The sequence below is a fragment of the Lampetra fluviatilis genome, chromosome 4 (genome assembly GCF_964198595.1).
Source record: "Lampetra fluviatilis chromosome 4, kcLamFluv1.1, whole genome shotgun sequence".
NCBI lineage: Eukaryota > Metazoa > Chordata > Hyperoartia > Petromyzontiformes > Petromyzontidae > Lampetra > Lampetra fluviatilis.
Window position 1 is genome coordinate 23,736,887 of NC_136278.1, and position 8,609 is coordinate 23,745,495.

Below are 8,609 nucleotides of genomic sequence, written 5' to 3' on the forward strand. Positions count from 1 at the left end.
CGGGTACCGCGAGCACCTGGCACCTCTGTACAGACCTCCTTTTTCGAGATTTCCGCAGGACTTCCCTGGGAACCCGCGACCCCCGTGTCCGGTCCGGCTCGTACTTCATGATGTATTTGTTTGTGTGGTTTATAGCAATACAGTATATAATTTAATGTTGGGTTTGTCTATGGCAGTATATAGTACGGTGTAGACTCGTGTGATGTAAGAGAATAAAGTTTAGATGGAAGCATATTATATTTTTTACGACGTAGAATTGTAATGTATCACTTACTGTTAGTAACTCAGCTTATTGTAGAGTATATTTAGTATACTGATTATACTATGTAGTTTATACTTTAGTTGTTTACGTGGTGGTTTTAGTTACTGCAGCTACATACTATTAACACTCCTTCCCTTTATTAATGCTACCCCTATCCCCTCCTTTTGATGCTGCTAATCCTGCATAACGCATGGGCATAAGTACTACTAATCACATCCCTGCCTTTCCCATATCCTCTCCCTTTGATGCTGCTAATCCTGCATAATGCACGGGCATAAGTAGTACTAATCACACACCTGCATTTCCCATATCCCCTCCCTTTGATGCTGCTAATCCTGCATAATGCACGGGCATAAGTAGTACTAATCACATACCTGCATTTCCCAAATCCCCTCCCTTTGATGCTGCTAATCCTGCATAATGCACGGGCATAAGTAGTACTAATCACATACCTGCATTTCCCATAAATATGCTAAATTCCTCTTGATATGCAAATTATTTTGTCAAGGCGCCCTTTCCCCCCCTTCCAACCCAGATTATATATACGCTCCAAGCATGGTGCTGTTTCATTCAGACGCTGTCTCCCCGACAGACATGGTCTTCACCTGAGGACGGCTGCTTGCATTGTGGCCGAAACGTCGTGAGAATTATTTTATTGTTTTATTTTTATTATTTTATTATTTCCATTCTACGTGACTTTACCGAAAGAACCAAGAAGACGCTTTATTCATATAAAATACTCTCAAATCGGGCGTTTAGGCTGTCGACGACACCGTCCTCCATAACCTCCTCTTCCAGTCGTCATTGCCATCATCCTTGGACGGACGACAGGCAATAAGATCCTGCACCGCTCCAGCCCAGTTAGACGGAACCTTCAGGCAGCCGGCCGTGATCCATGAGCGCAAGCACATGGACTTTATGAAGAGCGTCGTTGACAGCGACTGGCGAATGCATGTGAACTCCCGCCCGGCTCCGCTATTCGCACGTTCACAGGGAGTTGACGTCGCCGGCGCTCCCAAGTAGTCGCAGGCCATCTTGTAGTGGGCAGGGAGCAGCTCTTTGCGGAGAAACCACCACTGCATTACGTCAATGAAGGCGCTGGCGGTCGTGACGCCCATGCTCAAAAAACGATCGACTTCATCGCCGTCGTCTATGGAGTTGCCGACGTTGCTGAACAGGGTGCTGAACAGCGACCGCTCCTCCATATGGGCAGCAACTGCCGTCGGCGAGATCGTGAGCACGTCCGAGTAGCGATGCTGCAGGACAGAGCGGATTGTGGCCTTCAGTGTAGCCAGCTCGTCTTGGTCTGTCGTTTTCGGTAGCTGTGGATTCAAGTAGGATGCTACAATGGCGGGTTCCTGAACCAGTAGGTGGCGGTACCGCACCAGTTCGGCCTTCATCCCCGTCGCAGTCAAGGGCTCATCGATCGCTCTAAGGGCGGCTTCACCGTGATCGCAATGACGGACGAGGTGCTCCATTGTCACCGGCACGAGATCCAATGTCGAATTGTGGTCCGCCGACAACGGGGCCATGACCTGGCGCGGCATTCGCAGGAATGCTGTCACGCCCTCGATGTTTGCCCACTGCAGTTTAGATAAAGCACCGACACCGATCACATCCTGGAAGCGCGCCATGATAATGTCCAATGGGACACGCTTCTTGATGGCGTCGTCGCCCATGTCAAACGTCGAATGCCACCTGGTCGGTGAGTCCTGGTGCGTCGGCTCCTTGCTTGCGAACTTGGCGATCTCAGCCTCGCGGCGGTACGACTGCCGGACGACCTTGCTGCACCTGATATTGAAGAGCACCTTGCGCAGTTCGGCACTTGTTGACTTGATCAGTTTTAGAACTTGGACGACACCGATCTGGATGGAATGATCCGCACATCGAATATGGTGGCAAGCCCACAACTGCTCATATCCGGCGTCCACGTTGACCAGGGAAAACGTCTTGACAGCACTGTTCGCATCGGAGCCATTGTCGCTGGTGACAGCGAGCAGCTTGGTCGAGATATTGTGCCCGAGGCTTTGGAGGTGCTCAAACAGAGCGGCCCCAATGCGCTTGCCGACACCCCTTCCGGACTGCACATCGAGGATTGTCAGCAGCATGGATTTTGACGCACCAGATTTGCTGTCGATCCAGTGCACCATGACCATCCAAAATCCCTTCAGGTTGCGGTTCGACCACCCGTCGATGGTGAGCGAGATGGCGACGGCCAGGTTGGAGAAGAACGCCCCGACGATGGGCAGCATGATGGCGTGATGCTCGACAATCCTGCGAATGATGTTGCGGGTCGATGGGCCCTCGTATCCCTGCGTCAATGTGTTGACCAAGGTCTTGAACTTGTCGCTGCTGGCGGCTCGCAAAGAGATTGCACCTTGGATAACAAAATCCACCATCGCGTTCTCAAACTTTACCAGAAGGCGATCCGGAATTACTGGCCAGCTCAGCGTTTGCTGTATTAGGCGGCTCGCCAACGCCGACGTCCCGACCTCGCTGCCTGGGGCGAGCACGTTGTGTTTCTTGAGGTGGGCTTTCCACCAGGACGCGTTCATGTGGGTGGAAAACCACTTGCAGCAGTGCACGCACTGCCGCTTCCCTTGCTGTGCATGCGGATTACCCTCCATCCAATCGTGTGTGTGCTCCCACGGGAACGCATACCGCTGCCTCTTTCGATTGCTGTTCGCAGCAACCCCAAAAAAGCCGTTGCTGGCATCCTCGTCCTCTAGTACCTCGACCTCAAGAATGTGGACCGTCTCCATGTGCTCTGCCATCACTTTAAAATGGAGGCCACGGACTGCGTCACTGCGCCATGGAACTTTTAGCGGTAAACAAGGTACTGTATTTACCGGGTAATTATTCGCCCCACCCTTATCCTACCGGGTAATTCTTCTGAGCTACCTTTACCCTACTCTTTACCTTACCCCTTGGGATGTCGAAACTTTTACCCTTTACCTTTACCCTTTTACCCGGTAATAAAGGTAATTTACCTTGCCGAGGCCTACCTGTGCGTATGCTTTCACCTGACCCGGGTGCTATGTCTCCCTTGTGTGGACGCCGAGATGATTCTTCTGCCATCAAGGCAAACGACCGGATGAGCCTGAGATTCTTCCTCGCCTACTGGCGCGACAACTCGCCTCTTTCAAAATACCGCATTCATTATGCTCACCCAAGATACCGCCTGCTCCTGAGTCCATTGTCTCTTTCATACACACGCGTGCGTTTGGCTTCTAATTTCAGTCGCTGATCAATTGGCCAAACCTGTCCCCTGATCGCCGTTTCAGAACGCAAACGCACGATTTAGCTCCGCAGCACAGCTAAAGGGAATTATCAGCCTGATGGTGCCGATGTTAGCACGCGCACGATGCCGATCGCGAACATTCAGTCAATTAATGAGTTCATGAATTAATGTTCATTTCAGAATCGAGAGTATATTTACGCGCACAGTTATTGGCTCAGCTTTACCCATGTCATTATGACCCACAGAGGTCAGTGTGTGCTATGAATCGCAGTCTAAACCATGCAACAGAACAATGTCTCAATGACACTGACATTGTCTTAGCCAAGTATGAAAAAAAACGCATGTATATATGGTAATTTTAATGAAATGCCTCATTCGTTTTGCATAACATCTGGGGCTGCAATATTTATTCGGTGTCACCCACGCACTGTTGAGTGGGTAGCGTTTGGCTCTTCTAGGTCAAAGCTATAAAGCTGCTCATGTCCCTTGCGTCGTGTGGCATTCTTCAGGGCTAAGAGGAGGGCACCAGCTGCCAACCATTTTATTGAGGCCAAATTACCATGTGAATAATGGTATCATAACTTGGTAATATCAGTTGGCGAGTGCTTACACTGGTGTCTCCATGATCCTGAGTTAGCCTGACACTGCAGGGTACAATGTGGAAATGCTTTGGTGGAGATTTCTGTATTCAATTTACAACGCTGTATTTTAATACTTGCGCATACCTTGAGTGAAGTTCCAATATTTTGACGATGAAAAAGTAAAGCAAAGGCCCATCAACCTAATGTTAAATAAGCTCATTAGTATGCATGGTATATGCATACCGAATAAGCGCAGGATAAAGTAGTGTGTATATGAATGTAGGAGGCTGACTGATGTACGTATATTGAAAATGAAAGTACTATAATAAGTTCAAGGCAGTGAGCCACTTCCATTACATTTTAAGGACAAAAAACAAGGACACTTCTTATATTCTCTTGGCAGTATTCAATAAAACACTTTGCTCTACATACCATCAGGCTTAGAGGTCCTGGCCTTACTGAAATTAAATGCCACGGTTGATTGACTTTAACTAATCGTAAACCTGTGCTGGTGTCCTACGCTTGGCTCTTCGAGTGTCTGAAAGTATGCCCCAATAAAGATGGGCCACTTCCCTGAGCTCATAGAGACCACTTCTTCACAAACGCAGACTTCATATCGAACTAGGCTGGTATATGATTTCCAGCGAAATAACTTCGCAGACACACACACACATCTTCCCTCACCTACTGTAGAAATATGTTTGCACTTTTGCTACACGATAGATATAGAGTGCGTATTCCTGATATAAAGACATATCCACCAGTATAGCCTTTAACAGACTGTTAGGGCACGGGCTGTTAGTGAGCACCTATGAATGCAGGTACGTCAGACGAGGGGGTGGGTGGCTAACATCAACGTATTTACCCATCGCACCAGGTAGTCAACCTAGGGGAGGCCCAGAAACCGATTCAGAGAATAGTCTCTGATGTTGGCCGTAAGCGGGAATCGAACTTGGGTCGCTGGGTTCATAGCACAGGGCACTAACCACCGGAGAGACCAATACAAATATCCCCCATATAGCCTTAACAGACTGTTGGGGCAAGCGTAGCTAGCGAGCACCTATGAAGGCCGGCACGGCACACGAGGGGGTGGGTGGCCAGCACCACGCCCGGCCGCCTTTGTATCCCCCAGTGGCGATGTTTACATACCGCACCAGGTACTCATTTGAGGCTGAGACGACCTAGGGAGGCCGACGACCGGTTCAGATAATCGTCACCGGTGCTTGCGTGAGCGGAAATAGATTTCTGGCCGATAGGTTCATAGCGCAGCGCTAACCCATACACGACCGCTCCCCATCTAACCACGTTACCAACCGCACAACACACATGCATATTGCCCCACCATTGTGTCAATGCACTGCTGGATGACCCCCCCACCCCCATCATGTGGATGGTGAGAATTTATATATACCACAAAGTGGTAAAATATTTCTAAGAAATATAACTACAACATTCTAGAAAAGCACGTGGACTGCCTGCAATAGGGTACATAGTGTGTATTCAAGTAATCAAGTCCAAGTTATCATATGCCTCCCGCTTAAATATACAATTAAGCATTAAAAAGATTGGAATTAATATTAAAGGAAATGTGTTTTTCAGGCAATTAATGATAATTAATGAACACATCTCACTGCACTATATAGTAACAGGGAACGATCATATGAAGCCATATTTATGAAAGTGTGATACATTGAAAGTAATTTGCAATCCAAAAGGGAAGAGACAATATATCAGTATGTAAATCAAATATTTTGGGTGACATGCTGACCAACAAACTTTGCTAGAAATCAGCAGGATTAAGTAAATGTAATTTTTTCAACTGACATTTTGCCACGTCTTAAAGTAAAGAAAATAAATATATTATTTATGCTTCACTAATAATCTGGGTTTAGAAATATCTTAGAAACCAAACAGAAGTGATGGTATAATTAAATTGTACTTGATGTATGTAGACACTCATATTTCTTGTCTTTCGAGCCATCTAGTGTAAAGAAGACACGTAAAAGACATGCATATCAAACAGACGGCATGAAGTAAAAAAGGTACTGACCACAATATGGTTATGATTGCTATTTACATTAAATAAGTACTATCAAGGAATGAAGGGAAAACCAAATAGTATTTTATATAGCCCCAGAAATTCTATGCAAGTAGAAAAAAAGGGAAAATATGACTGACGAAGATGTGATCAATATGAGATTGAAAAAAATTCCAGACTCACGACCACATGGCATGGCAAGTTTACATCACATTTGGATTTTATTATGTTGTGATGCATTTATGTACTGCAAGGAGGATCAATGTCAAACTATTTTACACATTGCAGACCATATTGCAGCCAGTACCCTGAATTATCATAGTGTAAATCATTTCCAGCAGAGGGCAGGAGAATATCATGAAAAGTCAGCAACACTTTTCACAACTTATCTGTGCGCTCCAGCATATAAAGCAGCTAGGCAGGGACACTTGTCAGACATTTAAATGAAGAATTCCTTTTAATAAATCTTCGTGCTTGTCAAACAAAGTTACAATTCATTTTATTTCTTAACTCCCAGTGCACTCGCATGCAGCCCAGCGTTGGGGATTCATGAGTGCAACTGAGTTACTGCTGGTTTGATGTGCCAATTTTCCTCAACCACTGTCAGTCCTTCCAATTCACATGATAAAGTAGTTATAGCTACCACCATATGATCTTATTCATATTTTAGATTATGTGAACGATTATTGTTAGTCCACTGGTACCTCTTCCCATAGTATAATATCCGCAGTTGGTTTGGTTCAAGCCTCGGTAATAAACATGCCAAAGAGGCCATTGATTTAATGCACTTGCATTGGGCTGGGCAACCTTGACTAGACCACCTGTTCAATGTCACTGAGCGGCATTCCAACTTCGTAAGAAAGGCAGGCTCTCTCACTGGCCTTGCTTTGCCTTGACTTACTAAATTATATAGAGCGTGCAAATCTGTGGCACATGTTCTCAGCAGATGCATTCGCATTGTGATTACTATGCTTGTTTACACAGGATGGCCTCACTAAGTCTTACGATTTTGCACAACGGGGTGATGGTGGCAATGTATAATCCCAGACATTTTCAGTTACATTTTTAGCATTGGAATGGGTGGGTTTTTTGTCATTTGGAAACCCATGCGTATAAATGCCACACAGAAAGGTGGCCGAGTCATGAATCGAACGCAGAGTATTTTTGATGAAGAATGAGTGTTACCAGTATGCAACACTACCACCCTTGAAAGCACAATATATATGTTTTTCTATTACGTGCTGCATCCTGATACATATGCACACATGTGTTGAAAGCCTATTGTACACAACGATATAATACTCTAAATGTCCACAGGCAGGTTCACAAACCTATATTCTAGACTGCCATCTCCTGGCCAGCTCTCACAACCTAGTATATTTCGATGTTTCATCCTTCGACTATAACACCACTTGAAATATTGCCCGTACACTGAAATCCATCAACGCTTGACAAGATATTGGTGAGCAGTCAGATGAATACAAAGATTATTGCCTTTACTCCCTCACCATTTATTGCTGAAGAATATAATTACTTTCAATTGATTAATTAATTGATCATTGCAGCTCGAATTTATCATCCAATCTGGACACGCAATGCTATCAAATAGAACAAGTAGGTTTTGAGGTCATGTCAAGGATTTGCATCATACGCATATTTATTACAATCCAACGTGACATTTTTTCTGCATTTTGTAGCTTTTATTCTTATTCAAATTGTGCTGCCGCTGGTCATCACACTGGATTGTCAATCCAGAGGTGGCACAAACAACCTCTGGATGCAAGCAGTTGAAACAATGGTGGAGGTTTCTTAAATCCCCCCCCCGCCCCCAATCACCTCTGCCCACCCGGTCAGTGCCAATGGTATGAAAACATAACAATAGGTTGTATCCTTTCTGGCAATAAAACAGGAGGTGTTAAGATGTTCAAACACCAAAGAGAAGCCTTTTGGAAGGAATCATATCTGCATTAACCACACGTACGTGTGGTGAACATCCAAACAAACACGCTCTGATAATACATGCATTGTCTTTGAAACGGATTGGCCTACACCAGAGACAGACTTCTTTAGGGCCTAGTTTTCACCAGTGTCAGACAAGAACACGCCAAAAGACGAACAGTACAAAGACAATGCCACTATCAGGACATTTATAGCTCGGGGTGAGCATCTACAAAATGTGACCTTTATGTCCCATTTTGCAGTGCCAATTGCTTCACCACTAATCCGATCGTATCACAGTATATAGGATGTGATTAGGTATCGAGGATTTGATGAGGTTGGCTTTCGAATGCCTTGGTTGTACAGCTAAAACATAACGAGATAGTTTTAATAATGCAAACTAAAAAGGAGCGCTGGATTTTTTGCTTTTTTCAAACCGTCTTTCATGCATGGAGGCCAAACTTTTTCGATTAAAGTACTTCATAGTTCCATATATAACGGTTGAATTTTTCGTTTCCTTCATTACCGAAATGCTACACAAATGTTATA